Source organism: Zingiber officinale, chromosome 2B, assembly GCF_018446385.1.
Source record: "Zingiber officinale cultivar Zhangliang chromosome 2B, Zo_v1.1, whole genome shotgun sequence".
NCBI lineage: Eukaryota > Viridiplantae > Streptophyta > Magnoliopsida > Zingiberales > Zingiberaceae > Zingiber > Zingiber officinale.
The window spans coordinates 85,858,754-85,882,919 of NC_055989.1; the positions used below are offsets into that span (position 1 = coordinate 85,858,754).

At 36.3% G+C, this 24,166-nt stretch overlaps 1 pseudogene; it reads left to right on the plus strand.

Annotated features, from left to right (window-relative positions):
• Nucleotides 1–1,121: 1,121 nt before the first annotated feature.
• The window catches only part of LOC122048412, a 58,899-nt pseudogene continuing 35,854 nt past the window's right edge, over nucleotides 1,122–24,166 (plus strand).

A 24,166-nucleotide genomic window follows, 5' to 3' on the forward strand; every position in this document is an offset into this window, starting at 1 on the left:
GAAGGGCCGCGCGATAGAGAGGGACAGCAGGGACCCTCTCCGCCAGTACTCCGCTCTCCCCCGCGCGGCCGCGCCACTGCCGGAAACACACTGCCCCCGACGCACGACTGCACGAGGCGTACTACTCGGCGCACCAAGCGGCATCGGAGGACGGAGGAGCTGAACTGCTGAAGAAGAAAACGCCGCTTCCCTACCGCTGCCAGGGCCTGTTCGGCTGTTCTGTTCAGCTGCTCTCCTGCTCCTCTGGCTTTGAGTCCTCTCCTCTAGCGAATCGCTCCGCCTCTGCTCTACACGGCTGCTCCGCTCTGTTGCGACTTGCGAGCCGACAATTGCAAGTCTACAGACTCTACACGGTGCTGTACTAGGATTTTTTTTTTGTTAATTAGCTAATTGTTCATAGAATATGAATTTTTTTTTAATTAATTAATTGTAAATTTGGAATTTAATGTTGACTTAATTATTAAATTAATAACAGGTGTCTACAGTCGACCGTGTCCGAGGCGAGGTGCTTAAGCTGCTAAGTGCTAAGCCTACAAATAATTTCAATCCAGGTGCTATTATTCCTTTTATACTCAGATTAAGTTGATTTAAATTATAGCTTTTTAATTGTGATTTTGTGAATTATAATATGTTACCTAAAAAACATATTTCTGGATGTGAAAAAAGAAAAAAAAGAAAAAGATTAGAACAATTAACTGAATCACAAAGAGGCGCTCTTAATAAATTCTTTGTTAAAAGTATAAGTTCTAATGAAAATATAGAAATTTTAAATAGGGATAATGTAAATGAGTCTAAAGAAATACATGATGTTAGCGAGGAGTCTAATGAAATTCATGATGTTAATGATGAATCTAATGAAATTCATGATGTTAATGAAGATAAAGATAATTTAAGAGAACATGAAAATGTTACTAATGTAATAGATAATGAGAATAATAATATTGATAAACAATTTATTCCTCCACTTGATATATATGACCCAAGAAATTGGGATAATCTTGATAACAATGCACGTGATATTTTAGTTGAAAAGGGGCCTATAAGAGAAATAAATCTCACATTTCCTTTTGATCACTACTCTAGACTTTTTTCAAGTACTTATTATTTTAAAAAGTTAAGTAATGGAGAGGAAAGAGATCGAAAGTGGTTGGTATATAGTAAACATGTAGATAAAGTTTATTGTTTTTGTTGCAAGTTATTTAAATCTGAAAACAATAGAAGTTCTTTAGCGAATGATGGGTTTAGAGATTGGAAACATATCAGTGAACGACTTAAAGAACATGAAAATTCTATTGAACATATAACTAATATGAACTCTTGGAAGGAATTAAAAATGAAACAATTGATAAAGATCTACGACGAGAAATTTCTAAAGAAAGAGAGCGTTGGAGACAAGTTCTTACAAGAATATTAGCAATTGTAAAATGTCTTTCTAAATGTTGTTTGGCTTTTCGGGGATCTAATGAGAAACTATATCAAGAAAGTAATGGAAACTTTTTAGGGTTGATTGAAATGATTGCTGAATTTGACGTTGTGATGCAAGATCATATTAGACGCATTCAAAATAATGAAATTCATCATCATTATCTTGGTCATAAAATTCAGAATGAGTTAATTTCTCTTTTAGCCGATAATGTTAGAAGTATTATCATTAAGAAAATTAAGGAGGCAAAATATTTTTCAATAATTCTTGATTGTACTCCGGATATTAGTCATCAAGAACAAATGACTTTCATAGTACGATGTGTTAATATGTCATCTAGCAATGTGAAAATAGAAGAGTATTTTTTAGAGTTTCTAAAAGTTAATGATACGTCTGGTCTTGGACTTTTTAATGAATTAAAAAATGTTTTGAAATCACTTGATCTTAGTATTGAAAATATTAGAGGTCAAGGTTACGATAATGGTTCTAATATGAAAGGAAAACACCAAGGAGTTCAAAAGAGATTGCTTGAAATAAATCCAAGAGCATTATACATGTCATGTGCTTGTCATAGTCTTAATTTGACTCTTAGTGATATGGCACATTCTTGTGTTAAAGCCGTTTCTTTTTTTGGAGTAGTTCAACGCATATATACATTGTTTTCAAGTTCTCCTAAAAGATGGAAAGTTTTACTTGATAATGTGAAAGGATTAACTGTCAAATCTTTTTCAAACACGCGTTGGGAAAGTCGTATTAAAAGTGTTCAAGCTATTAGGTTTCAAGCTCTTGAAGTGCGAAGTGCTTTATTAGAGTTATATGACATTTGTGATGATACAAAGTCTAAGAGTGAAGCTGAAAGTATAGTTAACTCAATTGAAAGTTTTGAATTTTTACTTGGTATGGTTATTTGGTATGATATTTTATTTGCTATAAACATGATAAGTAAGAAGTTACAATCAAAATCTATGTGCATTGATTCTGCTATGAAACAATTAGATGGTATAATATCATATTTTGAAAAATATAGGAATAATGGTTTTGCAACAAGTTTGACTATTGCTAAAAGTCTTGCATCTGATATGAATATAGAGCCAGTATTTTCAACGAAACGTCGTATTTTTAGAAAAAAATAATTTGATGAGAAAGAAGATGATGAAATTTCACTATCACCTGAAGAATCTTTTAGAATTGATTATTTTGTAATTATTGTAGACATGACAATTTCTTCTTTGAAAAGTAGATTTGATGAAATGAAAACATTTGAAAATATATTTGGTTTTTGTTTGATTCGAAAACATTAAAATCATTAGATAATGATGAGTTGAGAAAATGTTGTGTTAATCTGACATCCGTACTTTTACGCATGATAATTCATTAGATGTTGAGTTAGATGATTTGTTTACAGAATTAAAAATACTACAACTAACTTTACCAAATGAGATAATGTCGGCAATTGATATTCTTAATTTTGTAAAAAATATAGATTGTTATCCAAATGTTGCAATTGCTTATAGAATATTGTTGACTATGCCTGTTACTGTAGGATCAGCTGAAAGAAGTTTCTCAAAATTAAAATTACTGAAAACATACATGAGATCAACGATGTCGCAAGAGAGATTGAATGGATTAGCAATTTTATCTATTGAAAAGGAGATTTTAGAAAATCTTGAAATTAATAATATTATAGATGATTTTGCTTCTAGGAAAGTTAGAAGAAGTCATTGTAAATAAATTTTACTTTATTAAAAAAATTAGGGCCTATTTTATCATTTTGCCCAGGGCCTCTTGAATGTTAGGACCGGGGCTACTCACAATCCCTCGGACCGTATCGATGGGCAATCTATTATAAACCTCTTCTGAAACCGTCAGAAGATGGAATCGAATACAAATATGAAAAATGAGAAAGTGTAACAGCCTACATGTTCCTTTTAGATAATAAAGTAAACGACTTTAATTAAAATTACCAACACGAAAGATGTAGAGGTGGAAGCGCTCGTGTGTCGGTATTGGTCTACTGACAGTGGTTGGATGTCTCAGGGCAGTAGCGTAACAACAAAGCGTAGTAGAAGTAGCAGAAAGTGTTGACAGCTCTAAGCATGAAAAACAGTAAATACGAAAACTGTAAACACTTACAGCAATCTCCCGCAGATCCACAATCGATGACAGAATATAATCTTCGGACTTGCTGTCGGAAGAGCGATCATGAACAAATCGAAAAGCTCTTCATGGTTCACAAACCAAATCCCTCTTTCGAGATTAGACAAACCAATCTTGAATGTTCTTCATGCCTCTTTCAATCTTGTGCATATGGACGAACCTTGCATAGAGACTGTAAAATATCGAACCAGATAATAATGAAATAATAAGATTAATGGGCGAATAATCTTATTGGAATTTTTAGAAATTTTCTGGGATTTAATCGGAGCCCGTAGGGCGTATTTTGAGGGGATAAAATTATAAGTTTTAGAAAAGGTCCGTTTGGAATACCTATTTATTAGGGAGTTGATTTGATTAATAGGCCTAGGTTTTCTATTAAAGCCTAAGTTTCTTATTCTTCCCTAATCCTCTGCGCCGAAATTTCCTTCCCCTTACCCGTGCCCTACGCCCGACGCCGCCCCTTTCTCCTCCTTCTCTTCTCCTCATCTCGCGACGCCGGTGCCCTAGCCTCCGATCTGTCGCCGATCGATCACCGTCCCTGCCGCAGCACCAGTTGCTTCTTCCACGCGAGCACCACAACAACCGGTGACCCCTCCTCCTCACGCTAGCACCGGGACACTGCGACGAGCCAACCACCGACGCCGATTCTCTTCTCTCGAGGTCGTGCCCCGACTGATCCGGCAAGTACCTATCCTTATGATTGGGCGAGATCTGTCAGGTATGGGGTAGGAACATGGAAGTTGTGAAATAATCATCTATGTGCGTGGATTGGTGGTATGGTTTTTGTTTGCTTTTCCCCTGCAGGATTGCGTCGGGTTGATGTTCCGATGAGATTTTTGTTTGATTCGCAGTGTTTTTGGGTTTGTTTTGCTAGCGCAATCCATGATAATGGAGTTCGATTTCCTCGGCGTGTTCCTCGCGTGGTCTTACTGGTGTTCGATGGACTGATATCGAGTGTAGATGCGGTTTCCTCTGTGTTGATGAGGTTTCGGGTTTTCAGCATGACACTTGTTTGTTTAATTGCATGACTAAGATGTCAATTGGTGGTTTGAGCTATGTTTCAAGTTTGTTTCGATTTCGGTTACGTTTTTAAAGTTCCTGTGAGCTTTCCGATTCGATTGAGGATGATGTTCTTGTTTGGTGATGGAGCTTTGTTTTTGTGGGAATCAGTTTTATTTGTGGAGGTACTGGTCGTATGCAATGGTATCTGTTCTCGGTGTTTCATGACTTGGGTTCGCTTGAGTCCTTGTTTTTACCGGAGTCTTGATTTGTTGGAAGGCGAAGCTCAGACTTCTCCGTGGTTTTGAAATCACTGATCGGACTTGTTTTGGAGCAATAAGGTAGTACTAGAGTATCACCGTGTGGTTTTGGTGTGGAGTTAATTGCAAGAACGTTTTATTTTCTGGTAAGCGGTGGATTCTGTATTCAATTTGATGTTATCTTGTCACTGTGTATGGCTGAAGTTTTGTCGTTATGTTTTTCGTTTAGCTGTGGATTTTGGGAATTTAACTGGGGAACCTGTAACTTGAGTTGTTTGTGGATTCATTGCCTTTGGGCATTTTAGATTTTGGTCAGAAGTGGTTTGAATTGAGCTTTGTTTGGTGGTGATCTTGGTTTCTTAATTGAGTCAGATGTGAGTTCGTGAATAAACCCAGTTGCTGTGAATTGTAATTAAAATGGTTCTGCTCCTCTCAAGGTATTTGAATCTCCTTGCAGTGTCTCCGATTTCCATGTGGATAATTAGAATCGGTTTTTGCATACTCTTCCTCGCAAGTATTGATTTAGTTATTATATGCGGTTTTGTCATCTGTTTTTGTGTTGCATGATCTGCTGTTAAATGATGAAGGCCTTTTTATGAGCTCTTGAGATGATTTCAATATTCTTTGGATCCCTTGGGAAGATTTCCATTGGTGGTGTTCTAAAGTTGATTTGTGTCCATGCTTGATTATGATTTCGGTTCGTTTCCTTTTTGGTTGGGATAGATTTAGATGGTGTGGATTTTAATTAAGGATTTATTCATTGGATTTAGGTGAATCGAGGTTCATAGTTGAATTAGGGTTTTTTTTCCTAATTAAGTTAGGTTTCGGTTTAGCTAGTGATGTTTGTGAAATTAGCTAAATTGTACATCACATGATTTGCAGGACGTTGATTGAAGACGGTTGACTCGATCTACATATAAAGGCGGGTACTTCTTACTTTGATTCTATTTTGAACTTAGTGCATGAACTATTTTTGGATAAGGACTATTTTACCTTGACTCCACTCTTAGTTTCTTGCGCTTGATACTTCCACGCAATCTTTGAGAAATTCGTTCCATATCTATACAGTCTCTTGTTGTTGTCCATGATCAATAGCAGATACTAAATATCATATTTGTATGCTTTAATTATTGTTTGTTTATGTACCATATCGAGCATGTTGGCTTCATGTAGCATACCTGTTTCTGCTTATATATATACGATGACTGTTGCATTGTTCGCATCATGTCATTGCATGCATGCTGCATCCTCGGCCACTCGAGAGAGTGGTAGCTGGAGTTGATGTCGCTTGTCCTGTCGTGCCGCACTCGGCCACTTGTGTGAGTGGTAGCTGGAGTACGAGCAGCAGGGACCCCATCGCAGATGTAGCTAGTTAGCTACTATGCAACTATCCCCTCGGCCACTTGTGTGAGTGGTAGCTGGAGTGGTGTACAGTCTGTCACTGACCAGGCCTCTCGACCATATAGGGGTCATGGTGCGGAGAGGTGGGCGGGGGTGACCATCCGTGCATACGCTGTTATTATACTTAATTTGGCTGCTGTTTATATATGATGTTATTGCTTACTTACTGCTGTTGTTCGCATATGCTGATGTGCTTGTGCTGAGATATATACTCGTTGCTGATGTTTAGTCATTGGAAATTTGTATATACCTTGCTTATTACCTCTGTAGTTATGAGCAGTACTGTAGCAGATTAGTACCAGTTCTAACCTACTATACCTAGCCTAGGATATGATTTCAGGTATGAGCAGTTGTTTTGATTCTATTTTAGTATCTGTCATTTCCTCTTATGAGACTGTATACTTTTGGCACTTTCTATCTGTATATTATGTTCATACACTATCTTATCTTTACCCGCTGAGTTCCAATACTCACCACCCCGTAAAAATGGTTTTTCTTTCGCCAGGTAACAGGTAGATGAGTCATGGATGCTTGGAGAGATGTCGGCCGCCAGTCCTGGGTCCTACATCACACTCGAGGATAGTTTTCGTTTTGGTTTTGTTATTGTTTTGGATTGTATGTTAATTTTGCGTACTTTGCTTTTGAACAAGTCGATATAAATTTTGGGTCAAGTCTGTGATGACAGGTATTTTTATTAGTATCATTGTTGGTTTTACGTTCGTATTATTTTGTGTCTTCCGCTGTGCATGTTTCCAGTTGTGTGGACTGTTGTTAACTGTGTGCTTATTTTTATTTCATTTTTGTCCAGCCGGGTAGGCTGAGTATATTAAACTGCGTGTTATGTTGTTTATATTTTGTATATATATTCCAGCCGAGTGTGGCTGAGGTATATTTTGTATGTAGTAATGTTTCATATTGTCCGCCGTACAGGGGAGGCGCTGTCGAAATTTCTTCGGACAGGGACCCCCCCGGGGCGTGACAGAGACCTTTCATATGGGGCGAACCCATTCTCTTTGACTTTGCCCAAAAACTCGCACATAGCAAGTCCCCTCTTCCTTTCTCACTTATTCTCCTCTTTTTTTTTCACCACTCACCAATTGCCTTGGGTGCCTATTTTATAGAAGAAGATGACTCTTCATCTTCCTCTACCTCCATTAATGGAGGAATGATAAAGAGTTGGAAGGTGAAGGGGAAGAGACACCCTTTCACCTTCTTAACACCAACATCTCTCACTTGTCCAAGTCAATCCATAAAGGTTATCTGGTCACATAGATCATATCAGTCATATAGACTACAAGATGATCATGTCACAGGGCCAAAACCAAACATTAATTGGTTATAAAGACCAAATAAGTCACATAGACTATACGAAGGCTAGAGCAAAATACTAATTGTTGGATCCCGTGGGTGTTTTGATGTGATCAACCAAGTTGGTTAGGTTCTGTGTTTTGTCTGATCCCTGTATCTGAGTGTGCAGGAGCTTAGGAGCACAGGAAGTCGAGAGGAAGACGCAGCTAGCGAGAAGGACGACATGGGAAGGGAGCCGACGGGCTCGGTGCGTCCGAAGGACGAGAAAGTTGCAGAAGAGTACTCCGGTGGGCGTGAAGAGCATGTGCGGCGTTCAAGGGACGTTAAGCTGGGACGGAAGGCTGCTCGAGGAGAAGGCCGAGAATTAGGTTCGGGTGAGCCCTATTCCAGTTAGCCGCAATCACCCAAAAGATCGGAGCGTTGGAAGTCAAAGCAAGCTGGAAATGAAGCCAAGAAGCTGAGCTGCCAGCTTGAAGGTGCCTTCAGCAGGTTGAAGGCGCCTTCAACCCAGTCAATCCGACCGTTTGCCTTCGGATAGAGTTCTATCCGAACACTTGCTTGGAGGCGCCTTGGACCATTGTTGGAGGCGCCTTGGAGCTTCGGGATAGATTTTCCAGGGGCTATAAAAGGACCCCTGGACCTAGGAATTAATCATTCATTCAAGCTTTCAATTCCTAGCAACTTGTGAGTTCATTAAGTGTGTAAAAAGTCTTCTCCGCCTACAGTGAAGGAGACTCTGTTAGTGCAATTTTTGATTGTCCTGGATTAACAACCTCCTTAGTTGTAACCAGGTTAAACCTCGGTCTCCCATTTTATTTCTGTCTTTAATTTTATATAGTTGCTAGTTATTTTTACTGTTGATTTTATTTCTGAGTTGAAATCCGAGGAGGGTATAGTTTATTTTTGATTTCAGAAGCAATTCACCCCCCTCTTGCCGGCCTCCGCTGCACCTACAATTGGTATCAGAGCTTGATCGCCTCAGAATGACTAACCGCTAACTGAAGCACTACGATCAAGACGATGGCCGGAGCGAACATCCACCCCCTGAAGTTCGATGGAGACTTCGCCACATGGAAGCGCAAAATGGAGGTATTTTTTAAAATGGATTTTGATATTCTTATTACAATGAAATATGATTTTGCAGCGCCAAAAAACAAAGAATAAAACACATGGAGCAAGAAGGAGCAAGCCGATTTCATCGTCAACGAAAAGGCATTCCACCTGCTCAGTGTGCTGCCACCACAAGAGGTAAGTCGAATCGGAAGCTACGACTCCGCGAAAGATCTCTGGGAGAAATTCCTGGAGCTTCACGAAGGTACCTCCGAAGCAAAGCTGGCGCGACGTGACATCCTCCGGACCCAGTTGATGAACCTCCGGATGAACCAAGGCGAGAAGGTAGCGCAACTCCAAGCGAGGATCAAAGAGCTGATCACTCAACTCACCAACCTTGGAGAAGAAGTAACGAACCGGGACTCAATTCGATACGCGCTCAACGCCTTCCCGAGAACTCCCGAGTGGGCCTCCTTAGTAGATGCTTACTACATCTCTAAGGATCTCAAGGTAAGTACATTGGAACAATTGTTTTCAACCTTCGAACTTCACGAATCTTGACTTGCAGAAAATCTAGTAGAGAAGTCGAACCTCAACATTGCCCTACAAGCCGAAAAGGACGATCCTGACTCCGAAGCGACAATCGACGAAAACGAAGCTGCATTAATGGTAAGACGTTTTAATAAGTTTTTTAATTCTAACAAATTTAGATCGCAGTCAAGTAAACATCGTCAAAAGAGAAGGACAGTCTGTTGCTACAACTACAACGAAGAAGGGCACATCAAGGAGGACTGTCCAAAATTGAAGAGCAAACAGAAGGATAAGGAAAGGAGCAAGAAGCCAGCTCAAACTAAACACAACCTAAAGGCCACATGGGATGATTCGTCATCCTCCGAATCAGAACTCGAAGAATTCTCGGGACTAGCACTGATGGCCAACCATCAGCTAGAAGAAACGTCTAGCTCAGAGATGAGCATCGATGAAGGGGGAGGAACGCCATAAGACGAAAGCTGCAGTGAAGAGGGAGCATCACCGAGTCAGGTAAGTAAGGTACGCAATCTAACCCCGACTCAGTCCTTTAAATTTATAAAAGCACTTTCTAAAGAGTTAGATAAATTTGAAAAGGAAAATGAAAATTTGAAATTAGAAAATACAAAATTAAAAAATGATATTGAAAAATTGAAAAATGATGCATGCTTAAAGAAGTTTCCAAATTCAAAAATTAGAATTTATGGTAAATTAAATTTGTACATTAGAAATCATCAGGGTCAACTTAGAAAAGTACCAAGAAACTATGTACCCCCTAAATTTTTGAATAACCCTGTAGGAAGGAACCTCTATTGGGTTCCAAAATCTGTGCTAAATTAATATTTTTTTAATTAAAAGTTTTAAGAGAGAAAATTAAACATTGAAATTCTTTATGGAAGCTTTGTCTAAGGAAGTGGTTGTTGCTCCAATAACCAAGAAGGCCTAGTGCCTCGCCACGACCTGGAAGCTAAAATATTGAAAGAAAATGTTTAATTAACTTTCTGAAAAAGCATTAAAAACAAGAATTAAATAATGCTTTGAAAGTTTATCAAACATTCTTTTTTATTTAGAAACTATTCTTGAAAATTCTAATTTAGAATTTTTTTTTTTAAGGATTTTTTTTCCTGGAGAAATTCTAAATAACTTCATTTGACTTAGAAATTTTTTGGAAACATTCAAAAAGCTTACTTAGGATTTTTTTTACTTAGAGTTTTTTTTAAAATTCAGTTTAAACTTATAAATTTTTTTTGTAAAATTCTAAAAATTCATTTTTGCTTAGAATTTTTTTTTAAAATTCAGTTTAAACTTAGAAATTTTTGCTCAGAATTTGTTTTACCTTAATAATTTGCTTAATATTCTCTTATTGATACCCCATTTTTGCTGTGATCAAAGGGGGAGAGAACGGTACAAGTTTAGGGGGAGTACGAAAATTATAAAAAAAATTTCTAAACTGTGTTGCAATTTTAATTATTGCAAATTACTGCTTAAATATGTTAGTTTAGTAATTTCCTTTAAAATTACTATTTATGTCTATTTACCCTAACTTGAACTTGGGTTGATGCACATCAAAAAGGAGGAGATTGTTGGACCCCGTGGGTGTTTTGATGTGATCAACTAAGTTGGTTAGGTCATGCGTTTTGTCTGATCCCTGTGTCTGAGTGTGCAGGAGCTTAGGAGCACAGGAAGTCGAGCGGAAGACGCAGCTAGCGAGAAGGACGGCACGGGAAGGGAGCCGACGGGCTCGGTGCGTCCGAAGGACGAGAGATCCGGTGGGCGTGAAGAGCGTGCGCGGCGTTCGAGGGACGTTAAGCCGGGACGGAAGGCTGCTCGAGGAGAAGGCCGGGAATTGGGTTCAGGTGAGCCCTATTCCGTTTGGCCGCAATCACCCAAAAGATCGGACCGTTGGAAGTCAAAGCAAGCTGGAAATGAAGTCAAGAAGCTGAGCTGCCAGCTTGAAGGCGCCTTCAGCCAGGTTAAAGGCGCCTCCAGCTTGAAGGCGCCTTCAGCAGGTTGAAGGCACCTTCAACCCAGTCAATCCGATCGTTTACCTTCGGATAGAGTTCTATCCGAACACTTGCTTGGAGGCGCCTTGGACCATTGTTGAAGGCGCCTTGGAGCTTCGGGATAGACTTTCCAGGGGCTATAAAAGGACCCCTGGACCTAGGAATTAATCATTCATTCAAGCTTTCAATTCCTAGCAACTTGTGAGTTCATTAAGTGTGTAAAAAGGCTTCTCCGCCTACAGTGAAGGAGACTCTGCTAGTGTAATTTTCGATTGTCCTGGATTAACAACCTCCTTGGTTGTAACCAGGTTAAACCTCGGTCTCCCGTTTTATTTCTGTCTTTAATTTTATATAGTTGCTCGTTATTTTTACTGTTGATTTTATTTCTGAGTTGAAATCCGAGGAGGATATAGTTTATTTTTGATTTCAGAAGCAATTAACCCCCTCTTGCCGGCCTCCGCTGCACCTACACTAATTAGTCACAAAGACTAAATAAAAACATCCAATTCATACTTTAGGGAAAATAGTTTGTGCGACAGCAAGCACACTGAGCAATTATTGCTAAAAAGATTGTTACATCTTACATAGCTGCTCTCTGAGCGATCAATGCAAAGTTGTTACACTTTACTTAGTCACTCTTCCAAATGAATTAGAGACACTCTCATAATGGCACATAGTCTCTCTTCTGATGGAACATATCCGTTATCTAGAAAACATCCAATCTCCCAGTAGCACACAACCATTATCTTGGAGATTTTCATGTCTTACTTTTTACCCAGATTAAATAATCTTCATTTACATTAATATGAACATCTCTAATCCCTTACAATGACCATTATATCAAGAGCATGTTCCATATTCAATATTCACATTCATTTCTATACATAATAGAAATGGATCGACCAGTGAATAACACAAAATATGTAAATATATTTAATCTTTCTTTTTAGCTAGAATCTATTCATTTCAATCAGTCACTTTCCTAGTTCTGTTCCATAGACCGAATCATCCATAGTCATAGGATACATGCTAAAGTAGCAGACACTGATTAAAACTTCAAGTAAACACCTAAATAGTCACTAAGGACAAAAACTGAGATTAACTTATAATCTCAAAGGTCTCACATAGTAGAGAAATAGGAATCCATTCTCCTACTACCCTTCTTGTCACCATAGCACATGTGACATGAATCACATGCTACGATGTTATTCTCTTTACTAAAAAGAGTGCATGTTTTTCTCAAATTTTAACATCGTACAGATTTCGATCTAGACATACCTAATGTCTAATCCTGAATTCAACATATGAATTCCAATCTGGCTTTCAACAGGTTTAGTAAATGGTGGGTTCATTTACTTCGATCATTACATAAATGATCTCATCTTGACATAATTATCAAGGCGACCTTAACTTATAGGTATGTCTCTATTCACAGCTACATAAGCTATCCCATAAGTAACAATCTTATCTCTATTTATACTCAACAAATAGAGATGATTGTCCATGTGAGTGGACCAATCTCAACCTGCCAACATGCTTATCAAGACTTTAATCCAAAATGTAACAACTTATACACTGAATAGATGATGACATTTTACAACGTGTTACATTTTACGAAGTCACAAAGACTTCCCATTCTTTGAAATGACTCTTTAGTCATTAGCTTAGTATAAGAATCTGCAAGCACAGTACGTGTAGAGATATACTCAATGTTAGATCGAATGGGTGCGATAAAGGGGGGGGGGGGTGAATATCGCACTTTTTTAAAACTTCTCTTTTTCTTTGAAAGCAGAGTCGTGCACAGTGGAAAGTAAAAAAAGAAAGACAAACTTGTTTACTTCATTCGGAGTCTAGGTCGACTCCTACTCGAAGGCCCGTGATCCTTGATCCCACCGATGGGCAATCCACTATAACCATTCTTTCCGAAATCCTCGGAAAGAAGCAGAACGTACAAAATGAGCAAAATAGTAACAACCTACTATCTTGCTTAAGTTAATTATAATGCAAGCTAATAAAATATATCGACAAGTAATAGAGTTGAAGCTTTGGTCGGCACTATCGGACGGAGTGACTTACAGAGCTGATGAAGACTTGTAGCACGAGCAACTTGCAAAAGAGAACTTTAGTCGATCAAAAAGTATTGTCCAAGCCTCAAACATCGAGCCTCTTTTTATAGGTATAATGGGCGTTCGGTTGACCGATCCTTCTGTTCGGTCGACCGAACCAGCTCCTTTCCTTCTTGGCTAGAGTTTGACGTTAACTCGATCTTCTGACATTAATTGCTCATTAAGGGTTCGGTCGACCGATCCATCTTTTCGGTCGACCGAACATGCTCCTTCCCTATTCGTCTAGATCTGCCGAGATTCGTATTTACTGTGCATTAATGTTGATTGGTTCGGTTGACCGATCAGCTCTATTTCCTTTTGCTTCCGATCGATGCTGATGAGCTGATCTGTGCTGAGTCAACTTGGTTCGGTCGACCAATCCCTACGTTCGGTCGATCGATCCGGCCGAACCTACAACACAGAATTAAACAAAGTATCCCTGCAATACAAAGGTTAGCACAATAATATATATAATGCATGAGTAATATAAAAGACAGTAGAACTGTCTTGATCTCAACTTTGAAACCTTCCTGGTTTCTTCAGTTGGATCAGCGACCTAAGGTTGTTCCCTTCAGGAACCCGACCTCACTGTCGCTCCTCTAGTTGTTTACCTCAACCTACCTGCCAAACTTAGATCCTCCAGATCTAGTTTGGACTTTTCACTTAGCTTTGATCGGCTCGCCAGGACTTTTTCCTTGATCTTCGGTCCTCCAGACCTCTCGATCGCACCGCTAGGCTTCGGGTCCCCTCGACCCACTTGGACTTGCACCTGGATTCCACGATCTGCTAAGATTTCTCCTGCCTAGCCTCCAACTAAGTCTTTCCGATTGAGTAAATAGTCTGCACACTCAGTCAACTTGTTAGATCACAACAAGACTTAACTTGAACCTTTGACAACATCAAAACTTAGGTTTGATTCTGGTGCAACTTGCACCAACAATCTCCCCCTTTTTGATGTTTGGCAACCAAGGTTCAAAGTTAAGTTAAAATATGTAAAAATTAAACAAACAAACAATTTAACTTTTAATTCTCCCCCGAGTTAAACAACTCCCCCTGAATTCACTATCTCTCCCCCTTTGACACATATCAAAAATAGGGGAAGACCTCAAAGCCAAGTAAAAACAAATAAGGTCAAAGAAAATCTTTGAGTATAAAAGGTAAAGTTAACAATCCACAAGTTTTAGAAATATAGCAGTTTTGAAAAAATTGTAACAAGTTTTAGATACATAGAAAAAAATTTTAAAAAAAATTAAAACATGTATAAAACTGTTTCAAAGTTGTAATTTTGAAAGAAGAATAGAAATTTTGAACATAAGAACAATCTTTGAAAAATTAAGGAAGTTGAAAATTTTTTAACAAGGTAGAAATTGAAAATTTATTATTATTTTGAAAATCATTTGGAAAATTTTAAGATTTCAGAAAGATAAAAGTTTATTTTAGGGTTTGGGGTGTTCACAAATTAAGATGAAAGGAAAAATAATTTGAAAATATAATTTTGAAAAATTTTAGAAGTGTGAAAACTTCCACTAAGTTGAAACTTTTTGAAATTTTTTGAAAAAGTTTTCAAAAATGAATTTAAAATGAAATTTGAAAAACATAGTAAGATATATATTTTTGAGAAGTGTAAAATTGTGAAAATTTCGACCAAGTTGAATTTTTGAAATATTTCAAAAAAAAATTCAAAAATGATTTTCAAAATAAATTTAAAAAATGGAAAAATTTTAAAACTTGTAAAATAGTCTTAAAATAGCTCAAAGCTCCCCCTAAAATTGATGACAACCTAAAAGTCCAAGCATGGGTAGAAAGACTAAGGAAAAAATATCCTTATGATGAAATGTCCAATCGTTGTACAAGGCTAACTACCACAAGATAGTAGTTATTGACTCAGGTTGGTCAATTTGATTATTAGTACTAACTAGGTTGTTACTAGCTAGTTAACTCAAATTGATCCGTGTATATTGTTTAAAGCCTAGATTTATAGCGATGTACTAACATAAGCATCTGAAATCTTAGACTAGGTCCTAAGCATCTCACCCATTCTAAGTTATCAAATAAGGGATTCTACTGTGCTTGTGAGATGCTGGCTCCTAGAACTATAGGATCATGCAATGCTACGGTAGATCCTAGGCTACTCCAGAAAATGAAAAATATTTTGAAAAAATTTTAAAAACCAAAATTTGAAAAGGGAATTTTTTACAAAAATAATTTTGAAAACTACTAAGTAATAAATTTTTTTTGTTGTTTTTTTTAAATAAGAGAACCTATTCTATAAAACACATCCCTAATTGCCTTCTTAAGTTACTGAATTCTGCTTCAGGTAATGGTTTAGTGAATATATCAATCAAGTTAGATTTAGATTCAATATACTTAAGGTCAATATCCCCTTTGGAAACATGATCCCTAATGAAATGATGCTTTACTTCTATATGTTTAGTTCTAGAGTGATGTACTGGATTTTTAGTTAGATTTATAGAGCTAATATTATCAATGTAAGTTTTTATATTTTTATAATTTAGATTAAAGTCTTTTAAGGTATGAGACATCCATAGCAATTGAGCTACGCATTCACTCATTGCTATGTATTCGGCTTCGGTGGTAGATAATGCAACACATTGTTGCTTACAACTAAACCAACTGACTAAAGATGATCCTAGCAATTGACATCCGCCACTAGTACTTTTTCTATCTAACTTACACCCAGTATAATCAGGATCAGAATACCCTACCAAGTCAAATTGTGAAGTTCTAGGGTACCATATTCCTACCTTAACAGTTCCTTTTAAATATTTAATAATTCGTTTAACCAAGGATAAATGTGACTCTTTCGCACAAGTTTGGTATCAGACATACATACTGATTGCAAATAAAATGTCGAGTCGGCTCGCGGTTAGGTAAAGTAAACTTCCTATCATGCTTCTATAAAACTTTAAGTCAACAGATTTACCATTTTCATCACTATCAAGATTAATGTACTTGTCATAGGTGTTTTAAGTTCTTTTGAGTTTTCAATACTGAATTTTTTAATAAGGTCTTTTGTGTATTTAGTTTGATGTACATAGTTACCATCTTTAGTTTGTATAATTTGAAGACATAAAAAATAGTTTAATTCACCAACCAAACTCATTTCAAATTTATTTTCCATTAAAGTTACAAATTCCTTTAAGAATGTTGAGTTGGTTGAACCAAATACAATATCGTCAACATAGACTTGAGCTATGAAAATATCTGAATTAATGGTTTTAATAAAAAGTGTAGGATCAATTTGTCCTTCTTTAAATCCTTTTGATTTTAGAAAGCTAGACAGTCTTTCATAACAAGCCCTAGGTGCTTGTTTTAGTCCATATAATGCCTTTTTTTAGTTTAAAGACATAGGTTGGGTTCTTAATGTCCTCAAATCCGGGTGGTTGACTTACGTAGACTTCTTCCTTAATGTGTCCATTTAAAAAAACAGATTTAACATCCATTTGGTATAACTTGAAACCTTTAAATGCTGCGTAGGCTAGCAACATTCTAATTGATTAAAGTTTGGTTATCAGGGCATAAGTCTCATCGTAATCTAGTCCTTTGACCTGACTAAACCCTTTGGCTATTAGACGAGCTTTATTCCTTAAGATTTCCCCTTGATAATCTAATTTATTCCTAGACACTCATTTTGTGTCAATAACTGACTTATTTTTTGGTGGAGGTACTAAATCCCAAACCTGATTTCGTTCAAACTGATTTAACTCTTCTTGCATTGTAATTACCTAGTCAGGTTTTGTTAATGCATCATTTATATTTTTAGGTTCAATTTTGGATATTAGTGCTATTTGACTTAAGTTCCTAAAAGCAGATCTGGCTTGAACCCTTAACTCGGGATTTCCTAAGATTTGGTCAATTGGATGATTTGGATTAGATTTCAATACTCGTGGATTAGAATTTTGAATCGGGTTGGTTTGTGTTATTTCTTCTTCTTCTTCTTGATCAACTGAACCATGTTGATTAATAGAAATATTATCATTTTCATTAAAGGTTATATTTGTGGTTTCCTTAATTTTCAAAGTGGACTTATTATAAACTCTATAGGCTCTACTTGTAGAAGAATAACCAAGAAAGACTCCTTGTTGAGTTTTTGAACTAAACTTTCCTAAGTAATCTTTAAGATTTAAAATATGCACATTACAGCCAAATACTTTAAAATATTTGATGTTAGGAATTTTATTAAAATAAATTTCATAAGATGTTTTATTTTGATATTTATTAATTATAATTCTATTCTGAACATAACAAGCTGTATTAACAGCTTCAGCCCAAAAACATTTAGATAAATTATATTCATTTAACATTGTTCTTGCAGCTTCTTGTAAAGTTCTATTTTTACGTTCGACCAGGCCATTTTGTTGTGGAGTTTTTGGACATGAAAACTCATGATGATACCCATTTTCTAAACAAAAATTATTAAAATTAAGGTTTTTAAATTCTCCACCATTATCACTTCGTATTTTCTTAATTTTAATTTCTTTTTCATTTTCTATTTGTTTACAAAAATTCTTAAATATTTCAAAAGTTTCATTTTTATTAGCTAAGAACTTAACCCAAGTATATTTAGAGTAGTAATCAATAATTACTAAGTAGTAAAGGCTTCCATTTAAAGATTTTATTCCATGAGAATCAAATAAATTAATCTAGATGTAATAGGTCAAGTATTCTATTTGTTCTATTTTGATTAGTAAGTTTATGAATTGATTTAATTTGTTTTCCTTGTTGACAAGAGTTACAAAATTTATTTATAGGATTCCCTAATTTTGGCAAACCCTTAACTAAATGATTTTTGTTTAATTTTAGTAAATTTCTAAAGTGGGTGTGAACTAATCTCCTATGCCATAACCAAGTTTCATCATGATTTGTTAACAAACATTTGGGTAGTGATTCAGGTAGATTGATTGAATATATATTTTTATCTCTAAATCCTTTTAATAATATATTAGATGAGTCATTGTAACTTATTAAGCATTCAGAAGACACAAATTTAACTTTAAAACCTGAATCACAGAGTTGACTTATACTAAGCAAATTATAATGAAAATGTTCAACAAGTAAAACCTTTTTAATTGAAATGTTAGATTGTAATTGAATTTCACCTGTACCTATTACCTTTAGTTTACCATTATTTCCAAAGGCAACGGACCCTAAGTTTTTGAATTTGATATTGGTAAATTTGTGCTGATCCCCAGTCATGTGTCTGGAGCAGTCACTGTCCAAGATCCATTTATTTAGAGCTTTGGATTCCTACACAAAACGTAGGATCAAAGGTTGATTAATGGATGAATTTTAATATGTGGGTAAATTTTTAGATTTTAGTAGTATGTAGTTGATTTGGATTAAAAAATAATTTTAAATATATATATTTTTTTAATATATATTTTTAAATAATTGAAGTTTTTTTAAATAATTAAGTTTTAAAATAATTTTAATTGAGTTTTAAAATACTTTTAATTAAGTTTTTAAAATAACTTTAATTAAATTTTAAAATAATTTTAATTAAGTTTTAAAATAATTTTAATTAATTTTTAAAATAATTTTAATTGAATTTTAAAATAATTTTAATTAAGTTTTTAAAATAACTTTAATTAAATTTTAAAATAATTTTAATTAATTAAGTTTTAAAATAATTTTAATTAATTAAGTTTTAAAATAATTTTAATTAGGTTTTAAAATAAGTTTTTTACTAAGTTTTAAAATAATTTTAATTAGGTTTTAAAATAATTTTTTACTAAGTTTTAAAATAATTTTAATTCATTTTTAAAATAAATTTTAATTAATCTTTAAAATAAATTTTAATTAATTTTTAAAATAAATTTTTATTTTAATTAATTTTAAATAATTTTTTATTTTAATTAATTTTTAGAATAATTTTTAATTAATTATTGAAATATTGAAAAAGGTTATTGAACCCATGTTAGATTCAAACTTAGTTTTGGGTTAATCAAACAGACTTCCTAAGGATAAGTTTTCAGGTCACTGGCGAGACATATAATCTTCTTGTGTATCAACGGTGGACCACTTGCTGAAGACTTTCCAAACTATTCCCGCTCAAAAAACTTAATACTAAATTTTGGTCTAACTAGCCCATGTTTGACTGGGGTAGCTTTGGTCAGATCCACTAAGTCTAGTGCACCAGGTAGAATACACAAGATTCAGCCTAGACATGCCTTCGACAAAGTTTCCTTGACGTACTATCATCCCAATCCATTCCGATGCTATGTTGTAGGGTTTGGTAAACCTTTTTTATCTAACCGTTCTAAGCATAATGTAAACATAATCCTAAGTGTATGAGTTTGATTAATCATGTTGGTTGAATTGTCTTTCTAGTTGCTCCCCCCGAGTCATAATTTAGATAAGGTCTATCTAAGTAATGAATTTGACTCTTAGGGATTAAGTATAGGTTTGGATTAATTGGTTCGATTAAATGTTTTGTTTGAACTCATGCTTGGACTTGACTTCTAACATTTTGACTAATTAATGACAAGTATGATTTGCTTGCTTGTTTAGGATTGTAACCGAGTCCAGATTTGTTGTACACGGCTCGTTGCGATCCAAGTACCATATTCAGACACTTGGATCCTAGTTCAAACCTTTCCAACATTTTCTTGAGTCGCTAGACTTGACCCTTCAAGTTGGAATTCTCTTTCTCAAGTTTTTCAGCCTGAGTTGAGGTTCTGACTTGAACTTGGTTAATTGAGTCACTCAAGTTAACTTGTTGCTTAAGGTGGTCTATTTCCTTAAGTAACAAGTTATTTTGTTTTTCAGATTTTGATAATTTTTTAAATAAATATTTAACTACTTTAAGCAAGTTAGACTTAGAATAAATTATTACCAAATTTGGATCTTCCGATCTGTGGCTTCTCTCAGAATCAATGTCGATCTCGGACTCGTACTCTTCATCGGACTCGGAGTTGGAATCTTCGTTTCTTGCCATAAATGTAAGATGGCTCGAATGCTTTGTTTGCTCCATGTTGGACTCGTCGGAAGAAGTCTCGTCCCATGTCGCTTGTAGAACCTTCTTTCGTCTTGTCGATTTTGGCCTTTCTTCCTTCCGATTTTGGCATTTGTTTTTAAAATGCCCCTTTTTATTGCATCCGTAATAAATCATTTCTGATTTGTTTTGGGTCTGGTTGAGTGATGTCTTCTTAGCACTTTTTCTGAATTTCTTCATCAGCAATCTTCGGACCATGTTGACTAACTCTTCTTCATTTGTTGAGTCAACATCTGACTCACTTTCAGGCTCGATCTTTGTTTTTGATTTTATCTCCTTGCTTGGACCTGCATACAAAGCAGCTCCTTTCTCGACATGGCTTACGTTAGATTGCTCGTGTAATTCTAATTCATAGAATAACTCATCTAACTTAAGAATGGAAAGATCCTTAGAAACTTTGTACGCATTTACAATTAATGCCCACAAAGCATTCCTCGGAAAAGCGTTTAACGCATACCTTATTGTGTCACGGTTTTCCAAGTTGTGTCCGATCAGATGGAGGCCATTGAGGATGTCCTTCAGTCAAGCATGTAGTTGCGAGGCCATCTCTCCGGGAAACATTTTAATATTAAACAAGTTATTTAAAAGTAAATCTCATTTATTTACCTTAGATTCATGGGTCCCTTCGTGTAGTTTGACTAGAGAGTCCCACAGTTCTTTAGCGTTGTCGTAGGGGCCGACTCGGTTCAACTCCTCCATTGTGAGCTCGCACGGGATGGTGTTAATCACCTTATAGTTCAATTGTGCCTTCTTGATCATTGGGGGAGTCCATTCTTCTGGTTCTAATAGTGTTCCGTCTTTCATCGGAGGAGTGTAGCCTTTCAAGATGGTGAACCAAAGCTCGATATCGGACTTCAAGTAACACTTCATCCTATTCTTCCAATAACTGAAATTTTCTCCTTTGAATAGTAGAGGTCGGACAGTACTGTAACCTTCTTGATACGAGTTCGACATCCTTGTAAAAAAGAAATTAAAAAAATGTTTCCAAGACATTTGTCTTGGGATTAGTAGTGCTTGAAAAATAGAGATAAGAAGAAAAAATATTCTAAAAGAAAAGAAAAAGTTTTTTAAAAAAATGCTTTGAAAAATGGTTAAGTTATTGAAGAGCTTACAAGGCTCTGATACCAATTGCTAGATCAAATGGGTGCGATAGAGGGGGGGGGGGGGGGGGGGGGGGGAATATTGCGCCTTTTTAAAACTTCTCTTTTTCTTTGAAAGCAGAGTCGTGCACAGTGGAAAGTAAAAAGAAAGACAAGTTTATTTACTTTGTTCGGAGTCTAGGTTGACTCCTACTCGAAGGCTCGCGATCTTTGATCGCACCGATGGACAATCCACTATAACCCTTCTTTTCGAAATCCTCGAAAAGAAGCAGAACGTACAAAATGAGCAAGATAGTAACAACCTACTATCTTGCTTAAGTTAATTACAATGTAAGCTAATAAAATATACCGACAAGTAATAGAGTTGAAGCTTTGGTCGACACTATCGGACGGAGTGACTTGTAGAGCTGATGAAGACTTGTTGCATGAGCAGCTTGCAAAAGAGAACTTTAGTCGATCAGAAAGTATTATCCAAGCCTCAAACCTCAAGCCTCTTTTTATAAGTGTAATGGGTGTTCGATCGACCGATCCCTCTGTTTGGTCGACTGAACCAGCTCCCTTCCTTCCTGACTGGAGTCTGACGCTGGCTCAATCTTCTGGCATTAATTGCTCATTAAGGGTTTGGTCGACCGATCCATCTTTTCGGTCGACCGAACAAGCTCCTTCCCTATTCATCGAGATCTGCCGAGATTCACATTTACTATGCATTAATGTTAATTGGTTCGGTCGACCGATCCAAGGGTTCGGTCGACCAATCAGCTCTATTTCCTTTTGCTTCTGATCGATGTTGATGAGTTGATCTATGCTGAGTCAACTTGGTTCTGTCGACCGATCCCTATGTTCGGTCGACCGATCCGACCGAACCTGCAACACAGAATTAAACAAAGTATCCCTGCAACACAAAGGTTAGTACAGTAATATATATAATGCATGAGAAATATAAAAGACAGTAGAACTGTCTTGATCTCAACTTTGAAATCTTCTCGGTTTCTTCAGTTGGATCAGCGACCTAAGGTTGTTCCCTTCGGGAACTCGACCTCACTGTCGCTCCTCCAGTTGTTTACCTCAACCTACCTGCCAAACTTAGATCCTCCAGATCTAGTTTGGACTTTTCACTTAGCTTTGATCGGCTTGCCAAGACTTTTTTCTTGATCTTCGGTCCTCCAGACCTCTTGATCGTACCACCAAGCATCGGGTCCCCTCGACCCACTTGGACTTGCACCTGGGTTACACGATCTACTAAGATTTCTCTTGCCTAGCCTCCAACTAGGTCTTTCCGATTGAGTAAATAGCCTGCACACTCAGTCAACTTGTTAGATCACAACAAGACTTAACTTGAACCTTTGACAACATCAAAACTTAGGTTTGATTATGGTGCAACTTGTACCAACACTCAAGAATTATCATTTTCTTGTCCACAATATCCCTTACAAAATTATACTTAATTTTATATGCTTACATTTGTTGTGATATTTGGGATCCTCTGCTGGCCATTACAATATACTGTAACAGGACTCCCGCTGTCCTCAGCAATCTTCAAATGCTTTAGGAAAGTCACACTGCTTTCATTGTCAACAAGGCTACATAAGCCTACTTTTTATCATTCCATGAGATGGTGCCACCATTTAGCAAGAAGGTATAGACTGATGTGGATTTTCTGTCATCAAGGTCTCCTTCCCAATCTGCATTTATGCAGCTACTCAGGCTCATCTTAGATCCTTGAAAGATAGATACATAATCTGTTATCCTTTTCAGGTATTTAATTATCCTCTTCATCACTTTCCGGTGTCTCGATCTTGGGTTTAACTGGAAACGACTAACTAAGCCAACACCATATCTTATATCAAGATAAGCACATAACATAGTGTACATCAAACTACCAATAAAATTGGCATATGGTATTACCTGATCATTTCAACTATTTTCTTAGGAGTCTTGGGATACATACTTTTGCTCAAGACAGTACCTTTCGCTACAGGTGTTTGTTCAATATTGCAATTTGACATATTGAAGTGTTGTAGCATCTTAGTGATATAAGCTTCTTGAGATAAACCCAAAAGCCTTTTAGAACAATCTCTAATGATCTTCACTCCTAAGATGTACTCTGCTTCTCCCATGTCTATTATGTTAAATTGTGATGAAATTCATGATTTAACTTCTATCACACACTTTATGTCGCTTCCAGCTATTATCATATCATCAACATATAATGATAAAATGACAAACTTTCCTTTTTCCTTTCTTATGTAAACACAATGATCCTCATTGATCATTTCGAAACTATAAGATAAAATGACTTCATTAAATCTTATATTCCATTGTCTTGATGCTTGCTTTAGCCCATATATAGACTTCTCAAGTCTACATACTCTTTTCTCTTGACCTTTAGCAACGTAACCTTCTGGTTGTACCATATAGATTTCTTTGTCAAGATTATAATTAAAGAAAGTCATTTTTACATCCATTTGATGTAATTCTATGTCAAATTGTGCTACTATAGCTAGGATGACACGTATTGACACAAACTTCACAAATGGAGAGAATGTCTCTTCAAAGTCAATACCCTCCATTTGGGTGTATCCTTTTGCAACTTATCGAGATCCATCTTCTTTCCTCTTTATTTTGAGAATCCACTTATTCCCAATAGCCCTTCGGCCCAGAAAAGATCGACTAAATCCCAAACTTGATTCTTTCTCATTGATTACATTTCCTCATCCATTGCAATTTTCCATTTTTCTCTTACCGAGCTTCTCAAAGCTTCCTCAACTGTTTGAGGTTCCTCATCATCAACTGGGAGAATCATCAATGCCTCATTCT